Here is a 25,784-nt window from a genome sequence, read left to right as displayed (position 1 = left end):
CAATTTTTGCCTTTTTTACGAATTTCTTGAGATCAGTAAAATTGATCACTTTCATTGAGCAGTCGTAATAAAACTTCCATTTTTAGAGATTAATCTTTAAACCTATGACATGAAATTTCAATCTAAGTTGTGGCAACAAATATGAGGCATTTGAAATATGAATAAAAAACGCAAAATTTAATGTTTTATATTACAAACGATCGCACGAATATCAAATTTTTACCGACCAGGTGGTGGATATAGGAACGCCCTAACCGGTCATAGGACTGGTGGGTAGTTGGGGAATAAAAATACCAACCGCGAACCAAAACAGACTAAGGGATGGCAACCCTAACAGAAGAGTCCCTTCAGGTTGGGGATTGGGCTAGAGGCTGACAACCTCTTCATGTAAAAAATCATATGATACGGAACCTCAGGAACCTCAGGAACTATTATCTGGACGGAACTCACGACGACGACTCTGCAAACGAAAAATGGAACTGAGATTAGGAACATGGAATATCCGAACCCTGTACCGAACTAAAGCACTCACATCTTTACTAGATATAGTGAACACATACAAAGTAGATGTTTTAGCACTGTAGGAAATGAGGTAGACGGGAACTGGCACTCTTGACAAGAGAACTCATTCCATATATTGTAGCTGCAATGAAATTTCACCTGGTTACCAAAGGTAAACTGGACCTCTCCTGATGAAAGAACAACGAGTCAGATTGATCACATTTTAATAGATTCAAGGAGTGGCACAAACGTAACAATCTGGAGATGTTATAGAGGCGCAAACAAGATTCAGATCATTGCCTAGTGATCTTAACATTGGGGGCTAGAATTTTAAACACCAGTAAAGAAAATAAAATGGATACAAAACAATGGAACTCAAAAACATCAACAACAGGCCAAGGAATCAAAATGTAAATTAAGAAGGGCAGACAAACATAGACTCCCACTGGACCAGAATAAACGAAGACATTGAAGGAGCAGCGAAAGATAAAATAGGAACAAAAATTTGTGCCCGTAAAAATCATTGGTTTGCCTAAGAATGCAAGAAAGCAACAAAAGAAAAAAAATGAAGCCTACAAAATGATGCTTACCCGACGAACAAGAACAACTGTAGAGAATTACCAGACAAAGAAAAGAAAAAGAAAATAAAAGAAAAGAGGATATACACAAGAAAAAAAAATGAAACCACCTAAATACAGAACTTAAATATATAGAAAACCTTAACAGAGAGAAAGAATTCAGAGCATTCTATAGAAAAATTAACATCAACAGAAAGAATTCAAGGCAATCACAAGACAATGCAGAAGTCGGAAAGGCGACCTATTAACAACAAGGAGAGATGTATTGAATAAATAAGTGGAATACTTTAACCAGGCACTTAATATGGAGGAAGAAGAAGAAACCGTCTGAAAGACGAAAGAGATAAGGCAAGGGGAGCAGACGAGATGGAAGAGGAACCACCAATGATTCTTAAAGTTAAAGATGCAGTGAAAAAACTAGCCAGAAACAAATCACACAATAGATAATCTTTCAGCTGAACTATCTAAAGAAGGTGGCCATGATACCATTATGGTATTACAGCAGCTTATAAAAGAAATATGGACACAGAAATCCCTCCCCAATGATTGGAATATTGGAATACTTTGCACCATATACAAAAAAGGAGATATCTTTGAATGCTTTAACCACAGAGGAATTACGCTTCTAAATGCAGCATATAAAATATTTCCCACAGTACTATATTACTGTATGGCACCATATACAGATCGAAAAGTAGGAAAATACCAGGCTGGTTTCAGAGGTGATAAATCGACAATTCATCAGATTGCAACCATAAAACAAATTTTGGAAAAAACGTGGCATTGATACTCATCACATATTCATAGGCTACAAAGCAACCTACGTAAATAAAAGAGAAATGTTCAATGGATCAATGAAAGAGCTAGGAATACCAAATCAGTTGGTAAATTTAACAAAACAAACTCTTGAAAAAAGTTTAATGTAGAGTACGAATTCAGGGGGAAGTGTCTGAACCTTTTAAAACAAATAATGGGCGCCAGGGAGACACTCTTTCCTGTATACTGTTCAATCTGGCTCTAAAAAAAGTAATACGTATATCACAAATCACAACCACTGGTTCAGTATATAATAAATTAGTGCAAATCCTGGCCTATGCTGATGATATCAATATTGTTGGGAGAACGGAAAACGCTGTACGAGAGGCGTTTGTAGCATTAAAAGAATCAGCTACAAAAATGGGTTTAATAATAAACACCAGCAAAACGAAATACATAAATATAAACACGCAACCACAAATCCTACGACCACTCGTTATAGAAAACGACGTCATCGAAGCAGCGAACGAATTTGTATACCTGGGAGCGCTCCTTAATACTGAAAATAATACTACCGCAGAGATAAACTGCAAAATTTGGCAGAAATGCAGCAGTTTTAGGGGGAAGCCAACGGGTAATGCATCTTTTTAGGGTTCCAAATTTGAAATTATTATTATAATTCAGCTTGTTTGTATGATTTTTAGGGGTCAAATCCCTGACGATTGGACTATAGTTTTTATTTTATTTGAGTTAGCAAAATAGATTATATATTATAAACTCCCTACAATATTAATGACGTAAATTCCCACCGATAACAAATGATCTGTGAAAATAGTGTATAAAAGCTCCACACAATGATCAGCAAATTTATGTTTAATTACATTTTGTAACCAGGCCTTCAACATTACACATTCGATCGACGTATTCATTACTCCAAAATTGGAAAACATCACATTTTAAATACGCTAATTCATGCTCATGAGAGTTTACAATAACGCACGTAACCGTTCAAATGAATATTTATGTTTACAGTAACAAATTGAATCTACATCCATACCAAATCGGAAAATGTATTAAATATTTAACGATATTCGTACCAAAACTTAAGAGCAACAGCTGTTATATATAAAATATATTCTATTCTGACATAATTTTAACCAATTGCTTTTTATGATACCAATTTCCTGCTGCCAATTTTATGGCAATTTCTTCTTTTTATAAATTTATGTGTGTCTCTACTAAAGTTATGTCAGAAAGCTCTTTGAAAAGATTCATTGTTTTCCTTTTAATTATATTTAAAACATTTATACCCAAACAGATGAGTAGATTTTATTACTAATACAAAAAAAGTCAATCATTTTTTCAATACATAAATATTTTTTTAGACATTTTTTTGACATTTACTCAATATTTTTTAGAAATTCAAATCAGATACTGTTGGTACCAGCTTTATTTATCGATCCATCTGTATAAACGAAACACAATGACACTGTACCTAATTTAGAATAGTGTGGCATTTTTGAAGCGAAGCTGCTATAGTAGCGTTGTATTACTTTTTTTTTACAGTAAAATGCAGAGGTGAGCGTCACGTAACTAGCGCCACAAGATGACGTCGTCACGGGCAGCATCATAGAATAGCGGTTCTTCTACTTTTAAAATAATTTCATATAAATACAATTATTATTTTTAAACATAATATTTAGTTTATATGATAATTAAATTTACTCTCAAATGATGTATTTATATTTTATTATTCATATTTGGTCTGAATTTGACAGTTTTGTCATATGTAAACAATGTATGCTTTAATAATACTTTAACAGGTGGCGTTAGGAGCAAACCTAATAATATATTAAATTTGCTTAAAATATAAAAAATAAATAAATATTAATATTACCTTGCTTAATTTTAAATATATTACTTAGATTATAAAAATACAGAAAACATAGTATGAAGCTTCACGCTAGTCTACAGTACCGCCTACTATTCCACTTTTTTTTTGTAATTTTTGAGTATTTCTTTAACTTTTTAACTTTATCTTTAACTTTTTTACTTATAACGTTTAACTTCAACTTTTTAGCATATAAAACGATTGTACTTGACATTGCTTTACTTTTTTATGTTACTTCCACAATAATTGGAACTAAAGACGGCAGACATACTGCACAAAAAGTTTTCTATTATGTAACAATAAAACACTGAAAACTTTGTTTTCAAACTTCCACAAAATTTATTTTAAATTCTTATCACTACAACTGTTTCGGCTGATTGCCTTTCTCAAGTGATCTGTTTTTGGTATGGGTTTACACTTTATAGTCTCTATTGAAATAGGTTGAGGAAGGGAGAACTGTTTGTCTCAAGCTGGTCATTCAGAATTATATCTGTGTTTTTTAATTTGTTTATTTCCATAGATTCTTTGTTAGATTTGTAAATTTTGTGGAAGTTTGAAAACAAAGTTTTCAGTGTTTTATTGTTACATAAAATGAATTTCCATCAAGTAACGGTCGAATCCATCAATTCTTTTCTATTATATTTATTGGTATATAAAAAGATTGGATCCTGATATTTGTTTACGCTTGTTAAACACTGAACTTATTCCAATGAAATTTTCTGAAATGGTATTATTTAGTCTAACTGACACGATAGGATATTTTTTATCTTTATGAATGACTTTTATTTTTTTAAATTGTAAATTTAGCATTTTTTATAGGACTTCACCTCTACAATCGTAGAGGGATCAAGAAAGTTCGGTAACGCCAATGACTGGATCCTTGCAACAAGGTGTCATTTGGAGAAACAGACGAAATCCTCACGGCGGACTTACATACAGTGGGAAAGTATTTCCGTAAATGGAGGCTCCAACTAAACGCTACCAAAATAAAGGTTTTCAGTTTCCACCTAAATAACAAGCTTGTAGAAAGAACACTTAACATCCATGTTGAAAACACCACACTCACCTACAATAAAACACCAAAGTACATTGGCGTAACTCTTGACAGAACCCTATCTTTCAAGAAACATTTGTGAAAAAAAAAGCGGAAAACCTTAAATCTGGAAACAACATCATTCAGAAATTGTGCAGCACAACATGAAGAGCATCAGCGTCCTCCTTACGACCATCTGCCCTGGGTATTGTCTTCTCAACTGCGGAATACTGCTCTTCATCAAACTCACCCCTACGCAATAGCTTTCAGTGGGTACTTACCCACATTCCACCACCCAAACTACGGCGCATACACTCCCTTACTAGTGAGTACAAACAAATACTTAGTAACGAGATCCTGCCAATCCATCAAGATATAAATGCTGCTAACGGTAACCGTCTACGCTCCAGACGACTGCCAATAAAAACAGCACAGACTGCTGAAAATGAGTTCAACTTAACGACCACTTGGACTCGAAAATGGATTGAACAACAAAATAGCAGCTTACCCTGCATCACACAACCAGCTACACCATCAGGTTTTGACCTACCACATAATAAGTAGACTATGCTGAACCGAATCAGAAACCAACACAGCAGATGCGGTTACATGATGCATAAATTGGGTAAACGACCATCCCCACTCTGTAACTGCGGACAACCACAAACCATCTGTCACATGTCAGAACAGTGTCCCACAAGATCCTATTATGGCAGGTCAGAGGATTTGCTAATGGCGACTCCAGAGTCGATAGGCTATATAAATAAGTTAGATGTTCGTTTGTAAAAATATGTATTATGTTTTATAGAAAATATATGTAAATTTAAATGTAAATGTGTCAAATGCCATACGATTAATAAAATAAATCTACAATTGTAGGTAATTTAATATTATATATATATATATATATATATATATATATATATATATATATATTGTGACGATTAGGGTTTATAGAAAATAATTTATAAGTTATATACTACATAATATTAGATATTTGGTTGTTTTAAATAAGTTATATACTAGAGAATTTAATAAAAATATATTTATGTGAGGGCATTTTTAATAAATTAGCATATAAAAATTGTAAAAAGTTGTATTTTAATATTGTAAATATATATAAGTGAGCCATGTGCTTAGGCAACCAAAAATACTCTCGGAGATTGACAGATATTTATACTCTGAAGTGACGTTTAAGAATATTTACGAATATAAAGTGGGTTATATAATATATTGTTTGAAATGTGTATTTTATTAAATTAGAGTGTTAGTTACTAATTTAATTATATATTCTGATCTGAAAAGCCTAAATGTAAACAAAATTATTAATAGAAAAGAATGGAATTCTCTGGATCTCCGGAGATGGCCATGTTTGCGAAATGGTTTGTTCCAGAAAATTCAGACAAGTATTAAATAGAACAAATTGGAACATGATATCTTACGAGATGGTTCTAGAAATCCAAAAATATATAAATACCCGTGATTTGGATTCAAGATGGCAGTTTTAGAAGTTTTTAGTCAGAAGTCAGGCCAGTTTATTATGAAAGTTAAGTAGACACATTTAGTGAAGTAATATTGTTCAGAATTTTCAAGAAGTCAGTCAGAAAAGTTTAGTAAGAAATATGAAAGTTAGTTGGAGTCAGTGAATCAGATTAAAAAAAAAAAGTATATTGGAAGAAATTAAATTATATTATGGTTGGAGATTAGTATAAATCAACTTATAATAATTGGATATTGCTATTTTGAAAAGAAGAATAAATATAAATGCTGTTTGCTGGTTTGGTTGGTGGTGTAGAAATGCTGGTGAAGAAAACTATATCTTAAATTGGTAGAAGCTGATAATTGAAAAAAGTAATTTCACAAAAACAAGGATAACCGAAGTACGAAGACTTTCAGTGGTGATTAGAATATATATAGTGGAAAACAGTTCATTTAGGCATTCAGTGAAAGAAAGGTACAAAATTTTGTTAATATAATTTAGTTAATGTCATAACAATTTCAATTTTGAAGATAGTTTGTTTAAATTTTAGATTGTCTATAGAATTTAATTAGTTTTATAAGAATATCAGTTTAAAGATAGTTTATTTTAAATTTACATTGATTAGGTTAGATATATATGTGTGTTTCATAATAGTTATAATAAAGATAATTTAAAAAAGTACTTACAAGCTAATTCTTTGAGAACCGCGATAAAAACCCTATATATTATAATATTAAAAATACTCATTGCTCATCATTCAAACAAAAAACACATCATAACAATTTTGGCACCCAACGCGGTGGCTCTCTATTTAAAAGAATTAGTTTGGGAAGATAAGTGCTCTCATATAATTAAATTAATTATCAGTAGAAAGGAAAAATTATAGATTTTATTTTTAATTATATTTGAACAAGTAAAGTCTCAAAATGTCTCAAGGAAAGAAAGGTACAAGAAGCAAAAAGAATGAAGAAGATGTGGAAGTAGAATCACAACCTATACAAGAGGAGAGTTTAGTTCAAGTTCCACAAGATACTGCAGAAATGAATCCAGAAAGAGAGGAAAATGTCAATATGGCAGCTTTGATGTCATTAATGATGCAGATGAACAAGACAATAGAAGAGAATTCAAAAGAAATCAAAGAAGACATGAAAAAAATGGAACAGAAAATGGAAGAGAATTCAAAAGAAATCAAAGAAGACATAAAAAAATTGGAAGAGAATTCAAAAGAAGTCAAAGAAGACATGAAAAAAATGGAACAGAAATTGGAAGAGAATTATAGAAAATTAGAAAAGAAAATAGAAGATAATAATAATAAAATTGTAAAACAAATGGATAAAAAACTTGAAGCTGCAGAGAAAAAAGTAGCAAATGAAATAAAAAGTATACGGAATGACTACAAGAAAAGGATAGACAATGAGAGGACAGAAGTAAAGAGGATTATTCAAGATAATAAGATAGAGATAGAACAGAAAATAGAGCTACAGAAATGTAACTTAGAAGTAAAAATTAACGAAGACAGGAGAAACACAGAAGAAAAATTAGACGATATACAACAAAATATCCAAATAAATAGTAATCAAATAAGAAATGTGGAACAGAGAATAGATGATATTTCACAAATGAGAGACATAGGGAGACCTTACTTAAATTTAACAAATGAGACTGGGATTAAATTCTCTGGTAATATAAAAAATTTGCATCCTAGAGTATACATAAATAGTTTAAAACATAAATTAAGATTTGTGAATAATATTAATGATATTAAAGATTATATTAGAATGACATTAAATGACAATGCAGCAACTTGGTTTGCTAGTATTGAAAATGATTTAGATAACTTTCAAACATTTGAAAATAAATTTTTAAATTATTATTGGGGTGAATTAGAGCAAGCAAAGTTTAGAGAAATTCTATATTTTGGAAAGTATAATCAAAATTTAAAATCAAATATGGTAGATTATGCATTGAAATTGATAACAGTTGCAAAATATTTAGAACCACCACTTAGAGAGGATGAAACAGTCTTAAATGTATCTAGACATTTTGATGCTGATGTTGTGCAAACCGTAACTGTACAAAATATTCAAACAATAGATAGTTTTATTAATTTTATTCAAAGAATACAAAGAGGCAATATGACAAGTAATAATAACAACAGAAAAAACAACAATACTTTTCAATATAATAAAAATGATAATCAACAATATAGACAATCATATAACAATAATACTAGGTATGGTGATAATTTACAAAATTTTAATAATACTAACACTAATCCAAATAGACAGAACTTTAATAATAATACTAGTTATAATAGACAAAATTTTAATAATAATACTAATTATAATAGACAACATTTTAATAACAGTACTAATAATAATAGACAAGATTTTAACAATAGAAGAAATACAGAACGACCTAACTATAACAGACAGGTAAATTGTGTTCGAAGGAATAGAAGCTGCGAAGGCAGAGAACGAAGTAGTACAAGGCAGGAGAATGTGAGTAGAAGTCATAGTAGGGAAAGACATAGGACATCAGATCCAAGTGGTCAGATACAATCTGACAATTCTAATAATCAAAATTTTGTGCAGTAAACTTTCTGAATTACAAGTTAGGCCATTGCTATTATGAAAAACCTTCTGAATTTATTTCTTTAGATGAAGAGAAAATTATTGAATCTATTAATTTAATTTATATAAATGCTTTGGCCAAAAATAAAATGATTAAGATTATGATAGATACTGGTTCAGAAAGTACTTTAGTCTCGGAGAATTTTATTTTTAATACATTAAAACTATCAGATATAATAAAGATTCCAAAAATTACAATTATTGGTGCAAATAATAAGAAGTTGGGTGAAATTGATAAACTAGCCAATTTTAAAATTAATATTCTTAATAAAGAAATTAATATGCAAGGATTTATTGTCAAGGATTTATGTGTTGATATATTAATGGGAAATGATGAATTGGAAAAGAAGAAAGTAAAGATAGATTTTGAAGAAAAAGTGGTAACTTTGGAAGGGCAAATAATTAAATTTATGCAGAAAGATGAGGTAGAAGAAGGAATAAGAGTTGATAGGATATTATTAAAAGAAAATAATGATGTTTATGAAGAAGAAATGTATTTTGATGATAGGGAAATGTCCCAGAAGAATGTAAAGAATAATTATTGTAGTGAATATTTAAGGAATGGAAATTTTAAGCAGATGGATGCCTACGAGGCGGAGTGCGTAAAATTGGAAGCAAGGAATAATGAGTACATAATGAAGAATAATGTTATTTGTAAAGAAGAAGATATGATGAAAGTTTTAAATTGCCCTGAAGAATATAAATCAATAGTCATTTCCATATTGCAGCAACACAAGGGACTTGTCAATAAAGAAAATAGAATTGCACAAAATTATATCCATAGTATAAAAGTTAAAGAAGAAAAAGATTTTAAAACAAAATCATACCCAATACCATATAAATACAGAGAAGAAGTAAACAAAACAATTAATAATATGTTAGAAGATGGGATCATTGAGAAGGCAGACACACGTTTTATTAACCCCATAGTAGTAGTACGAAAAAGATCAGGTGAAATCAGGTTATGTTTGGATGCAAGGAATATTAACAAGATTACTGAAAAGCAATTTGAAGCACCAATGAGTATAGATGGAATATTAGGAAGAATTACAGGAATGTCATTTTTCACTAAAATTGATTTACAGCATAGTTTCTGGTTAATACCTCTAGAAAGAAAAAGTAGACAGTATACAGGATTTCAGATAGATGGAGTAGTATATCAATTCAAAGTAGTACCATTTGGACTTCAATCATCTTGCAGTGCTCTATGTAGATGTCTTCATGATATTTTGGATCAATATGAACATTTTGTAATTCACTACATTGATGATATATTAATTTTTTCTAAAACGGCTGAAGATCATGAGAAACACCTAAAAATTATAATAAATAGATTAGACAAAGTGGGACTAAAAATAAATCAAGAAAAATGTACATTTTTTCAAAAAGAAGTCATATATCTAGGTTATAAACTTAACACTAAGGGAATCGAAATGGATCCAGAACGGACACAAGTCATTCAGGAATATAAAACACCACACAATTTAAGAACTTTAAGAGGATTTATTGGAATAATTAATTATTATAAAAGGATGATACCAGATCTAAGTATAAAAGAAATTCCATTACTTGAACTACTGAGAAAAGGTGTAAAATGGAGATGGGATCAGAGAAGAGAACTAGCATTCCAAGAAATTAAAAACATTTTTCTGTCAAATTTGAAAATATACTATCCTGACTACACACAGCCATTCATATTAAGAACAGATGCATCAATAGAGAGATTATCAGGGGTATTATTACAAATACATGATGGGGTCGAATACCCAATACAATTCATTTCAAGAATTACAAAGCCACATGAAAAGGGTTACTCAGTTTCAGAATTAGAACTAGCAAGTATAATACACTGTGTCACAAAATTAAGATTTTATTTGTTGGGTAATGAATTTACTATAGAAACAGATCACCAAGCTTTAACATCTATATTAAATAACAAATATGGAAACAGTAGAATACATCGGTGGAGTCTAATACTTAGTGAATACTGCTTTGAAATCAAATACATTTCTGGAAAATCTAATATAGTGGCAGATGCTTTATCAAGGTTAGAAAATACACCACAAAAAGGGCAGCGAACAATAAAAATTGGACTAAATCAATTAGTAGAAAGTACTGGATTATATTCTAAAGAAGAAATTATAAGAGATCAGATCAATTTGAGTGAAAAACAAAAAGTCCTTAGGAAAGATGGAGTATATTATAAAATAATAAATGGCATAGAAGTATATGTAATAACTAGAACTTTAGCAAAGAAAATATTGAAAAATTTACATAACGATTATATGCATATTGGTTCAAGAAAGCTATGGATGCTATTTAGGGACAATTATTTTGCAAAGAATGACAAAAGTATAGCAAAAGAAATTACTACCCAATGCCCAATATGTCAACTAAACAAAGAAAAGAATTTCAAAAACCAGAACACATATAAATCCAATGTTGTATATGAAAAACTAAATACAGTTTCCATGGATTTTATTTCAAATTTAGTTCTCAGTCCAACAGGAAAAAAGCATATACTAGTGATAGTTGATTTATATACAAAATTTATTAAACTATATCCCTGCTCCAGAACAAATGTTAAAACATTAAAATTATATATTAATCAATTTTTCGAAGAAATAGGACCATTTAGAAATTGCATAATAGATAATGCTACATATTTTAACAACCAAAAATTTCGGACATTTTGTGAGAAAAAGGGAATCAACATTCATTTTACAAGTATCAGACATCCTCAGGCAAATCCTGCAGAAAGATATATTAAAGAAGTTATAAAATATTTAAGGATACTGTGTCAAAATCAACACGAAACTTGGCAGCAACATATACCACAAGTAGAATATTTTTTAAATAATACACATAATTTGAATACAGAGGAAGTACCAGAATATTTAATGTTTGGCCATATAGGAAACAGAAAGTGGATTAGTGAATATAATCAGGATATGTTAGAACAAGTAATGCAGAAAGTGAATAACCGAATTAGGAGGAAAGCTGAAAAATATATCAGAAGACAAAATCGAAATATAAAAAAACCAATCACATTTCAAAAAGGAGACCTAGTGTTAATTCGTTCACTTAGAAAAAGTAATGTTAAAGAAAACCGTTGTAAGAAATTACAACCAATGTTTGAAGGTCCATATACAATTGAAAATCAGAATGGACTAAATAGTTATGTGTTAATAGATGCAGAGAACAGACTAAGAGGCATATTTCATATCAACGACATTTTTCAATATCATGAAGAGATTGAATAATGATTTCTATACCTTTAACACAAATATAATAACACTAATAACTTACTGATGTGTCCATTTTGTTCAATAGACTTGATTTGTTAAATGGTAGATGGTAGATTTCATTATTTTGAATCAATTTGACATCGTACTTGTTGAATTTTGTACATATGGAAATTGTTTGGTACCCTAAAAATCATAATTTGGGGTTAGATACAGAATTGATACTATAATTGCTATAAAAATGTCTTCTAATATAATAAAGTGGAAAAACTTACCAATTTATATTGATGAAAGTTATTTTGAATGGAAATAATTCCTAGATTTTGTCTATAAATAAACAGAACACCATATCTATTATATTTTTAATTAAGGTTATATTTTATTCTCTCTATTTGACATGACAGTTTGACCATAGAATAGCCGAACTGTGATCCGTTGTTCTCTGTTTTAACATAGACAGCGAACAGGGATGTATTTAACACATTTTAAATAATAAAAAAAAAATTGAATTATTAATTTATTAAATTTAATAAGGTATGAGAAAATTAATATTTAAAAAAATAATAAGTAAATTATTTATTTTAAATATTATTTTTGGGGTATTGTGACGATTAGGGTTTATAGAAAATAATTTATAAGTTATATACTACATAATATTAGATATTTGGTTGTTTTAAATAAGTTATATACCAGAGAATTTAATAAAAATATATTTATGTGAGGGCATTTTTAATAAATTAGCATATAAAAATTGTAAAAAGTTGTATTTTAATATTGTAAATATATATAAGTGAGCCATGTGCTTAGGCAACCAAAAATACTCTCGGAGATTGACAGATATTTATACTCTGAAGTGACGTTTAAGAATATTTACGAATATAAAGTGGGTTATATAATATATTGTTTGAAATGTGTATTTTATTAAATTAGAGTGTTAGTTACTAATTTAATTATATATTCTGATCTGAAAAGCCTAAATGTAAACAAAATTATTAATAGAAAAGAATGGAATTCTCTGGATCTCCGGAGATGGCCATGTTTGCGAAATGGTTTGTTCCAGAAAATTCAGACAAGTATTAAATAGAACAAATTGGAACATGATATCTTACGAGATGGTTCTAGAAATCCAAAAATATATAAATACCCGTGATTTGGATTCAAGATGGCAGTTTTAGAAGTTTTTAGTCAGAAGTCAGGCCAGTTTATTATGAAAGTTAAGTAGACACATTTAGTGAAGTAATATTGTTCAGAATTTTCAAGAAGTCAGTCAGAAAAGTTTAGTAAGAAATATGAAAGTTAGTTGGAGTCAGTGAATCAGATTAAAAAAAAAAAAGTATATTGGAAGAAATTAAATTATATTATGGTTGGAGATTAGTATAAATCAACTTATAATAATTGGATATTGCTATTTTGAAAAGAAGAATAAATATAAATGCTGTTTGCTGGTTTGGTTGGTGGTGTAGAAATGCTGGTGAAGAAAACTATATCTTAAATTGGTAGAAGCTGATAATTGAAAAAAGTAATTTCACAAAAACAAGGATAACCGAAGTACGAAGACTTTCAGTGGTGATTAGAATATATATAGTGGAAAACAGTTCATTTAGGCATTCAGTGAAAGAAAGGTACAAAATTTTGTTAATATAATTTAGTTAATGTCATAACAATTTCAATTTTGAAGATAGTTTGTTTAAATTTTAGATTGTCTATAGAATTTAATTAGTTTTATAAGAATATCAGTTTAAAGATAGTTTATTTTAAATTTACATTGATTAGGTTAGATATATATGTGTGTTTCATAATAGTTATAATAAAGATAATTTAAAAAAATACTTACAAGCTAATTCTTTGAGAACCGCGATAAAAACCCTATATATTATAATATTAAAAATACTCATTGCTCATCATTCAAACAAAAAACACATCATAACAATATATATATATATATATATATATATATATATAATGAACCAGAAGTATTTGTTGAGAACGTAAGGAAGTAAACGTTAAATAGTGGGTTTGCAGCAATAAAAAATGAAACGTGTACTCTTTTAAATTTTTATTCCAAGCTTTCGGACATTGGTTATGTCCTTCATCAGGGAGCTACAAATGTGAGAAATAAATTGTTGGCGTTAGTATAATTAATTAAAAAATTTACTACTTACAAATTTAATGAGGTTGTATCAACGAAGATGTATTATAATGTTGATAAAATTTATCATAGTCTCTCATCTTTTTTAATATATAAAACCTATTTTTATGTTTAAAAATTTAAAAGTTACTGTACATCCAAAAACACTTAATTATTCTAAATAAATACATGACATTATTCTGACAAAATTCTTTTAAATGTCAATTGATAAATTATTGTTTGTGTTATTATTGCATTTATCTAGTAGTAACAAATAGGAGAACATTTCATTTAGATGACCAATATCTGTTCTATGATTCATTGCATTATTATTTTGGCAAATGGAGGCCATTTCAAGAAAAAGTCTTTTGGTGATGTTACTTTCCTGTTCTACTACTTTGATGTTATTTTAATCTATCTGATGTCCATTGTTAAATACATGTTCACCCAATGCACTTTTTTCAGGATGCAGTCTATTATCTGACTTGTGGGATGTAATGCGGTCTTTAAGGCATCTTGATGTTTGACCATAGTATACTTGTTCACATGATCCGCACGGTATACAGTAAACAACATCCGTTAAAGACAAGAGTGCGGATTGGTCTTTAAGTTTAGAAAAAACTTTGTTAACTGTTAGTACCGTTTTATGTGCAATTTTGATATTATTAATTGATGAAAAAATTCTACTTAGTTTCTCTCTAATGTCCTTAATGTATGAGAGAGATACATATCTAATTGTAGTTTGTTTTGGTAAAGGATCTACAGGTCCAATTCTATCTTGTGATACAGACAGATTTTCCTCGTTTCTTAAATGACTACTTAAATTTTGTGGAGTGTTAAACAAAATTTTCTTTAGTAGTATACTTGGGTATGAGTTTTCAATGAATACGTTATAAAGACATAGTTATATTATGTATATATATATATATATATATATATATATATATATATAAATATATATATATACATAATATATATATATATATATATATATATATATATATATATATATATATATATATATGTATATACATACTATATAATCTTCTACCGTTAGGCGTCGAGCGATATATTGTTTCATATATGGTCATCTTTGTTTTTCTTGACATTTCTTTGTTGTTGAGAACTTCTCTATTTAGAGCCTGAAATAGTTTTTCTATACTCTTTGTTTTGCTGTTGAGATCGTCCTCAATGCTTCCTTTGTTACTAATTACTATTGTTAGGTATTTGTATATGTTTTTTTGCCTCTTTTTTTTTGTTGATTTATCACCACTTCGATTTAATCGTCTTTTTCTAAATTCTGCTTCAGTTTTCCTGCTGTTTCGACGAATAATACTATGTCATCTGCAAAATACTCGTATTTTTTGCATTTATCCTTTATATTTTATTCTATTCTATACTGTATTTTTTTTCTTACCTTCTTTCACTATCTTATCTATTACATTTATAAAAAGTACTGGGCTTAAACAACCTCCTTGCCTAACTCCTTGTGTTTTTTTCAAATGATTGCGATTGCATATTTTGTGTTCTTGTTGTATTTAGGGTTGTAATATAAATATATAGTTTTAGTTGCTATTATCAGGTCTTTGCTTACTTATATCTTTTTGAGGCTCTTCCAAATAGTTTGCCTTTGGAGTGAATCAACAGCTTTTTCTATGTCTATAAAACTTAGGTATGTATTTCTATTTTTTTAAGGTTTTTATCTGTTGCATAGTAAATATATAGTTTTGTATAATGTCATTTTGTAAGTCTGCTTTCAGTATCCTCTAGTTTATTTTTAATTTCTATTTTGCTTTTTCTTTCTATTATTATTTCATCTAGTTGCTCCTACACATAGTAGGGATATGCCTCTATAGTTCTGACAGTCTCTTGTGTTTCCCTTATTGTGCACTGTTACAACTATTGCATTTGACCATTTACTCGGTAATATTTTTTCTTTCATATTAGATTTAGAAAGTATAATAACCTTTTCGTTGCTTTTTCTCCTACATATTTTAACTTTTCTTAACTAATTATATCGCTCGCAGAAGCTTTTCCAGTCTTCATCTTTCCTATTGCTTTATCTAGTTCTTTATCATGCATGGATTCTGTTTCTCCATGTTTTCCCCTATTCCGCCAATTAAATTGTTTTAATTTTCATTTGCTTTCCCTTGCTCCTCGTTAAACAGTTGTTCGGAATGTTTTCGCCATCTTTCTATTATATCCTTTTCATAAGTTAATATTGTTGCTTTTTAGTCATTATTTATTTAAATTTTATTTCCTTATTGAATTGTAGGTTTTTCGGTGTTCTATAAATTAAATTTACATTGTCTTTACTGTTTGCTTCCATTTTTTCTCCAAACTTGTCCCTGCTTTTCTTTTTTCAATCAGTCATCATAGTCATTTTTGACTATTTACTTAGCTTTTATTTTCTTTGTTTTGTATCATTTATTATTTCTTGGTCCTACATATTAGTTTTGCTGAATTTATCAGAGCATTTTTAAATTTTTTTTATTCGTAGGATTGGAAGTAGGTACAAAATGCATACCCATGAAAATGGTGAATAATGATATATAATATTATGGTCGCTGCCTGGGGATCGTGTTAGGGCACGTCTGATACCATCTCATGTGACATCATGAGGAACATCGGTGGTATAGTTGTTATTAATATTACAAAATAAGGTAATTGATATGTATCAGCGTACATACCTTTTTCTTGATTATTCTCAATGCTGTGTTGTACGTAAATATTTGTATTTTCTATTAGTTTAATTATTTTATTTATTTTTTCTTTTCCTTAATTTTTATTATTTTTTGCAATCTGTATTCGTTATTATTCCTTCAAATCTTTGAATTTCTGTGTTTGCAGCAACTTGTATCCAGATAAATAAATAGCAATTTTTACTATACGTCCATGCCGTTTTACTCTCAACTGTCAACTATGAATTTGTTGCTAGAAAAATATATTATCAATGTTGTACAAAATTTTGTTCTTCATTACACTTTTTTTTCAAAGAAGTTTTTTATAAACGGATCGTACTACAGCCAATCGGCTTTTGCACATTTTCTATTTATTTATGATGCTCATTTCAGAAATCTGAAACCCTATACCAGTTTGTACAGGTCAAGCAGATTGGTAATATAGGTTTTTCGAGTCACTTCCTGTTCTTTAAAAAGTTGCTATTGAGAATATTGCAGGTTTAGCCTTTGTATGTGGGTGTCCGTTGACCTGACTTATCCAGCAAAGATGCCTGTTATGATTCTGGGCTGGTACCTTCTAATTTTGCGTAGTACTTCAGCCCTATTAGTGCATGTATGTCTAATATAGATTTTTCTATGTGCTTAATCTGGTATACTTTCACATTGAGAGTTATGTTGAGGAGGGATTCAGGCTATTTTGAGTTCGCAGGTAGAATCCTAGGTAGGTTCTTAGTTTTTTGGTATGCCTTTAGGCCTATGAATTTTGTAGCTAATCTGGCCAGTTTATTGTATCTTTCATTGCCATACGACCCTTCTGCAGTTTTCGTGCCTTCTATATACCAGGTACATCAGTCATCATACATATGTACGGTATATCTAATATCAGTTATGATCTTAATATGTCCTGATGATAATATTAACTCAATTTTCCCACGGTAATGTTTAATTACAGTAATATCGTTAACAACCTTAGAGTAGATGTGACGTTAACGCTTAACAAATAAAAAAACTCATTGCAAATATGCAGCTGGATTATAATGAATATATTTTAGAATTTATCGAAAATAGCAAGATATCAATTACTTTACTTGACTATTGGACTCCCAGCTAAGAAAGTGTTTTCAGAATATAAATTTTGGAAAAGTTATAATTTACATGTTACATTTCACAAGAAAACAGCTTTAAAACCGTAGTTGGTTTATTTAATTAAATAATTACATTTATGACATTTTGAATTTGAGAATCTAGAATTCTAATTACTTTATTTTCTTTTGTAGATACAGTCACCGGGGCCGTGTAATACAAATGGTGAGTTACCCTAAATAATTTAACTTATTATTTATTTAAGTCTGTCCCCAAATAATATGTTTTACACAATGTTAGTTAAATTATTAAAATTTTCATAAATTGTATTTATAATACCATAGTGACATTATTATTTTTTCTTGGGGCATTAAATATTCATCAAGATTTTTGCGAAGTTGTGGATATGTTGAAAATGGCGACTGTTTAATATACCATGGCTACTTTGTAAAAAAAAAACATTAAGGTGCGAACGATCTTTCAAATGAGATTACTTGTGATTCCATCCTACTGTAACGTCCTCGAGGACACCATGTTACACACGCTGGATTCATTGCGTACAATGGATTTATCTTATGTTACTAGATCTATCATAAGAAAGAAAGTATATTCAAGAAAATAGTGACGTTTATTAATGGTCGCTAGACGCACTCGTAGGAAAATGTAGTGTTTAAAATCAGTCATTTTATAATGGTTGATTTATTATATGGTGGTGAAACTAACTACTACATATGTATTGCAGCATTTCGTTTTACCTCGTATATGTTAAAACACCGAAAAATATCCTAATTTTTTTTTGCATAAGTTTTTTTAACATATTTTTTTAAATTACATGTATAATAACCACATGGTCTTTTTGCTGTTCTAAGTTTGAGTTTAATTGTAAAGTGTGTGTAGTTCCAATTAATTATAGTTTAGTTTATACAACTTAACTATTAATGTCTAATATATTAAGCTTCTTTACATAATATTATACCATTGACTGCTACATGTCTTTTTGAGGTAACACGTTTGTATTGACCTCTCTATGGATGTTTGGTTTTTCATATTATTCTTTTTAGATGAACCGATGATACTTTCTGATTAGAGAGCGAAACGTCTTCAAATAAATAGATGAAGTAGCCACCTTTTTTGTCTTTTCCTCCACCTTTTGACCGAAAAACGCACCACTCTTCGAGTGATCCTTAATATATATATATATATATATATATATATATATATATATATATATATATATATATATATATATATATATATTTCCATTAAATTACAAATTCGGCGTTATAGGCTAAGAATATAAAAGAACGGTATGAGACAGAATATTTTTATAGATAGTCTTAATAGGTAGTAGATAGTTTTAAGATCGATAATTATATGTTTTTAAGGCCGCTAAGTAAAATAAAAAATTGACATATATTATTACTATATTTAAATATAGAATATTTCATACTGAAATGAGATGAAAAATAACAAATACAAAACTATAACAAGAAAAATGATAATATTTTAGAAATCAAAATGGCGGATGGTTTTTATACTTTTTATTGATAATTGGATTCACTTACCGTCTCAGAGTGGTATAAATCGAACGGGGCATTTAACAAAAAAAAAACAAACCAAAACTTCCTTCAACTTGTTTAAAAAAAAAATTTACTATTCTTAAAACAAATTTAGTACTTCTCTAGCCGCCTACTTTTTAATGACCCAAGTTTTCTTCCGCGAAGTCAAAACAAGAGTCATCAATAGTCGTTAGTCAGTTAAGCATGTCTGCCGAAACTGCCGAGTCGCTGCTTAATATCAACTTAGAAATTAAAAATTACTAAAAAATACCGACTGAATATTGATTTAAAGATTTTATTTGAAGTGAATCAAAAATTATTGAAGTGACGGACTCGTTACAATACCAAATAAATAAAGAAAAATAATATATCATGATTAAATCAAAAACACACACAAAATACAACATTTATGAAAAATAATTATGAAAAAATTAAAAAATTATTTAAAATAAAATATTTTTGATATTTAATTACCTAGGGTGTTCGAAATAACCTAAAACCTTATTTATGCACTCCTGAAAACGGTCATTTAAAGTGTCACTTACTAAACTTCATTCTTAACATAATCCTAAAAAATGATTCCATTTTAATATATTCTGGGGATCTGAACTGGAGCACCGTTATGCAAAAATGACATTTGTTAACGTTCACGAAGTGGGAATATTATGGGAAATTGATTTACTAAAAATCTAAATAAATCTAGTAATTTAAATTTTTTTTAAATATGGTCGCATGACATGCTTACCAATAATGCCTCCCCACATGTTCAACACTATCTAGTTTGACTTTGTGTAACTATGTGGTATGGATTAGTTTAGCATAATAATGAAAGTTATGCTTAATAGGAGAACCTTTTTATGAAACGTAGCTTCCTATCCAAATAGTACATTATCGAAAAAGTCTTTCTGTTGATTGATTTTATCTAAGAACCATTAACAACATTGTAGTTGAATCTTCTTTTAAAATCGTTTCGAATTATTTTCTTGGTGCAATTGAATACGGTAAGGGTATATGCTGTGATTTTTAAGAATTTGTTACACAGATTAGTAATTTAGTACTTTTTCTTTAGAAATACTTCGTATATGTGAATTTTCAGTAACTACCAGCCAGATATTTAATTTGTTTTCCTGTGTGGCAATAACTGTTCGTGTTCTTCATCCTAACTGAACCAGTGCGGTTAAATCAATCCTTCAGTCTTTTAAAGCTTGCTGTTGTAGGTTGCCGCATCTCCGTACTTTCAAAAATGAAACGGCGTGTAAGTGTTAACCATATGTGAAGTAATTTGTCATTAAAGCATGTCACATACATGCTCGATGGGATTCTGGTCGGGGGATTGTACTGGCCAAGGCAACACATCAATACTTTCGTAAGCAAATCAATCTGTGACTAGGCGTGCGACATGTGGATGAGCATTATCATGCATGGGTGAAAGTTTTGACTAACAACATCAGCAAATTGACGATTCTGACACCGAATATTATTCCATCCCATACCACTACTGTACCATCTCTCTAAAGTGTCGACGAGAATCTTGATGAAATTGTTGGTTGTATTCTAGCGGTTAACATTAAAAATCTGTCTTGAGCTCCAGGTTTAGCGCGCGCTTACGTCCTGGATGACATTTGGCTGGACTTTCAGTGTCAGAAACATGCCATCATAATCGACTCATAACGTATTGGGAGACTCTGAGGCGTAATAACCTCATTGGGAATATATTTGAAACGGAGTTTACATGGTAACTTTATTAATTGTTTTTAAATTGTTTAACCAATAAGTTCTTTTATCGACCTGCGCTCCCGATTTTCACCTTTTTCTTTTATATTTATGTTTAAAATATATACTTATTTTTTTTTAATTACTTGTTATTTAAAACCTCGTTTCAAAAATATATAATACTAATTAATAATTATTAATAGCTCGTTTTGTTACTTTCGTAATATAAAAATATTTTTTTGGGAGACATTAATTTCCTTTGAACTTTATTATTTACCTTTACTTTTAAAAAAATTATTAATATGTATGAGCGAGAGCTTCTATAATGGAAAACGGAAAGAGACTGTTTTTTTAATAAGATGCCCATCACGTTATAAGGGTTTCCTTGTACGATATATAAAGTTAAAAAAGTGATGAAAAACCATCCTCCGGAGGCTGAACAAAAGACTTCCATTTTCCCATTACCATGGTCATAAGATAAATCAAAATCAATTCCAAAGTTGTGATAAGTGGAAAGCACAAATATAATGGAAAGAACGTGAGTGCATTAGTTCTACTATTCGACTTTTCTTTCGAAATTGGAAATAATGTGTGAAATAACTTTGAAAACTTATCGGTATCAAATTTATTATGGCCCGATGGTTGGAGAAAACAGTTTATTATATGATACAGTGATTTAATAAATAATACACTTGGAAATGGTACAGAGAATAGAAAAGTCATATAACTAAAGTATTACACGTGAGTATTACAGTTTTATCGTATCAAATAACACATAATTTATTACAAATTAGACGGTTTTCCTCGCACAAAAAGCAACGTATGATTGTGTATGCGCAAAACATGGAAACTCCAAGTTCCGCAAACTTCTGAAGATTGTTATTGTGATTTGTTTATCATAATTACAAAAGCCAGTCGCACCAATAATAGTGGATGCTTAAATCATCCTTCTTTAAAGTCCGTTGGAATTATCGGTAAATACCAACAGATCAACAAGCGAGGTATCAACACATCCTCTCTTTTGTATTTTACTTTGATGTTCGTTGCCTCAATGGCATTATTGATTAGTTTTTTTTAGTCGGTATCGTCCCATTGCACAGTCGAGGTTGACTAATGTTACGCAGTATAATGACAACTGTTCCCACTTTTAATTATAAATTGTTAGATACCAGTCCAGACAATTCTAAGGAATTCAAAAACTCTGTGGTATAGTTGACATTGTGTTGTGTTCGATTTACATGAACTCCACTAAGTTCCACTTAATTTTCTGTCACTACAGAACGCTTGCAATTCTGACAAGGCAATACGACTATTATCATCAGATACGAACTACGTCACGTGTGGTCAGCACAAATGTGGGTGAGCTTGTCGCACATTTGCTTGAATTCTACGACCTAAGTCAGGTCGTCTTCTTCTTGACATTGCTTGAATGGCAACTGGCAGTATGTTCTTAGAGTTACAAAGGAAATTAATGACATATTTGTTTACTGTCAAATAGTAATGGTTTAACATGAAAAAGTTGAATGTAGAGTACAAATTCAGAGGAACTGTCTAAACCTTTTAAAACAGATAATGGGCTGCGCCACTGAGACCCTTTCTCCTGTATACTGTTTAATCTGGCTCTGGAAACAGTAATACGCATATCACAAATCACAACCACTGGTTCAATATATAATAAATCAGTGCCAATCCTGGCCTATGCTGATGATATCAATATTGATGAGCGAACGGAAAACGCTGTACGAGAGGCGTATTTAGCATTTAAAGAATCAGCTATAAAAATGGGTTTAATATCAAACACCAACAAAACAAAGTATATGAAATAATCACGCAACCACAAATCCTACGATCACTCTTCATAGAAAACGACGTCATCGAAGCAGTGTACGAATTTGTATACCTGGGAGTGCTCCTTGACACTGAAAATAATACGATTACATAGATAAACCGCAGAATTTTCACGGCCAAAGATGCTATTTTGTGCTCAATATTTTCCTTTAATATCACAAATATATCGAGAAATACAAAAATAAAACTTTACAAAACAATAATACGCCCAGTCCTAACATTTGGTTCAGAGACCTGGACATTAACTAAAACTAATGATAACATGTTAGTATGTTTCGAAAGAAAAGTACTAAGGCGAATCTATGGAGCAGTGAATGACAATGTAGTGTGGAGAAGACGATACAACTTCGAACTTTATAGAATATACCAGGAACCTGATATCGTAAAACATATTAAGATAGGGCGTCTGAGGTAGATAGGACATGTAATGCGGATGGAACAAAATGACCAAGATGGAAAAACGCTCCTTGATAGACTCATTGGTCAGAGAAGAAGAGGAATACCCAGAACAAGGTTCCTTGTTATATATTATATAATATATTATATCATATATATATTATATAGGTATATAATATATATTTATATATCATATATATATATATATATATATATATATATATATATATATATATATATATATATATATTATATATAATATATATATATATATATATATATATATATATTATAAAATATACTTACTATATATACAGGGTGTACCACGACACACTATCTTATATCGGAAACTACTCACACAATATTTAAAAAAATTGGCTTGTAAAGATAATAAATTATGACAAAAGAAAGTTTTTTGACAGATATGTCACTTCCTGTTATACCGCAAAAAACTTTGGTTTTTTTTTATAACACTTGATATTTAATTAAATTTTTAGATTTAACGTTAAATTCTAGAGAAAATTTCGCTAAACTTCACAGTTTTTGAGTTTCTCATAATTTTCCAAAAATTTTGACAGACAGATATAGACAATCTTCGTCAATCAAAATTAGTCTTTCATTCATTTACAAACATTATGTCCCGAGTACCTTTGGACACAAAGGGTTGGTAATTTTCTTTTACAAATTTAAATCAAAATCGACTTTCTACATAGAAAATGTAATGCGGATGGAACAAAATGACCCAGCTAGAAAAACGCTCCTTGATAGACTCATTGTTCAGAGAAGAAGAGGAATACCCAGAACAAGGTTCCTTGATAACATCGATGAAGAAATAAGAAAGCGTTCTTGGCAGAGAAAGGCGATGGATAGGGACGACTGGAGAGAAATTCTTGAGGAGGCTAAGATACACGCAGAGTAATAAAAGCCAGAATGATGATGATAGTAATGGTACGTTCAGAATTTTTTGAGAAAGATGACATATTAAGTTAAATTAAAAAGGGCCTTATTATTAAACTAAAATAGAAATTAAATAAAAGGACAAGGTGGACAGAACAAACAGTTAAATGAGCATATTACAAGTATATATATATATATATATATATATATATATATATATATATATATATATATATATATATATATATATATATATAATATATATAGGTATATATATATATTAATACATATATATATAATATATATCATATATATATATATATATATATATACATATATATTATAAAATATACTTACTATATATACAGGGTGTACCACGACACACTATCTTATATCGGAAACTACTTACACAATATTTAAAAAAATTGGCTTGTAAAGATAATAAATTATGACAAAAGAAAGTTTTTTGACAGATATATCACTTCCGGGTATACCGCAAAAAACTTTGGTTTTCTTTTAATATAACACTTGATATATTATTGAATTTTTAGATTTAACGTTAAATTCTAGACAAAATTTGTACAATGTACCACAGCGCTAAACTTCACAGTTTTTGAGTTTCTCATAATTTTCCAAAAATTTTTAACAGACAGATATAGACAATCTTCGTCAATCAAAATTAATCTTTCATTCATTTACAAACATTATGTCCCGAGTAGCTTTGGACATAAAGAGTTGGTAATTTTCGTTTACAAATTTAAATTAAAATCGACTTTCTACATAGAGGATGTTGACAAATGATACGTTTTAAATATTTTTTATAAATAAAACATCCTATATTTTATAATTATTTTACTAACAAAATTAATTTGATCAACTATTAATCAATTATGTATTTATGGGCTAAAAGATTTCCAGATAGGCCACGACGTAATAGTACAATCATTGTGAGAATACTTAATTTAACACATTTTAGTTATTTTCGACAAAAATTTAAAAAAACTAAAGCTCACATTTTTTTGTTTACTTTCACGTACGTCGTATATACATTATAACAACTTATAACACGTCCTTGAGTAAAAGTTTGTCCTTGAATATCCAAGCATTTAGAGTCCCTATTTATCAGGCCTTAATTTTTGCACGTCTAAACATTGCTGTAGGGAGAGAATTGATTGTATTGATAACTAAATTGCCAATCTTCATTTGCTTCCTTTGTTGTAAGGGGATGAGATTATATTTAATTTTTATAATATCCAAAGGTGTTATGTCTGGTGATTGAAGGGGCTTCCGGAAACGACCATTGTGGCTATCCACCTATCTTCAAATATCTCATCTATAAATTGGTTTACCATTTTGGGACAA

The 25,784-nt window shown here is 29.6% G+C and overlaps 1 protein-coding gene across 2 annotated transcripts in view; it reads left to right on the top strand.

The window, feature by feature from the left end:
- LOC140441434 (5-hydroxytryptamine receptor-like) overlaps nucleotides 1-25,784 on the top strand; it is a 2,088,213-nt gene that overhangs the window by 370,270 nt on the left and 1,692,159 nt on the right. For both annotated transcript variants that reach the window (XM_072532163.1, XM_072532164.1), the window contains one exon: nucleotides 18,204-18,234. The gene's annotated coding sequence lies outside the window, so the exon portion shown is untranslated. The remainder of the gene's footprint in view (nucleotides 1-18,203; nucleotides 18,235-25,784) is intronic.

This window comes from Diabrotica undecimpunctata, chromosome 5 (genome assembly GCF_040954645.1).
Source record: "Diabrotica undecimpunctata isolate CICGRU chromosome 5, icDiaUnde3, whole genome shotgun sequence".
In the NCBI taxonomy this organism is placed as follows: Eukaryota; Metazoa; Arthropoda; class Insecta; order Coleoptera; family Chrysomelidae; genus Diabrotica; species Diabrotica undecimpunctata.
This window is presented reverse-complemented; position numbering and strand designations above follow the sequence as displayed.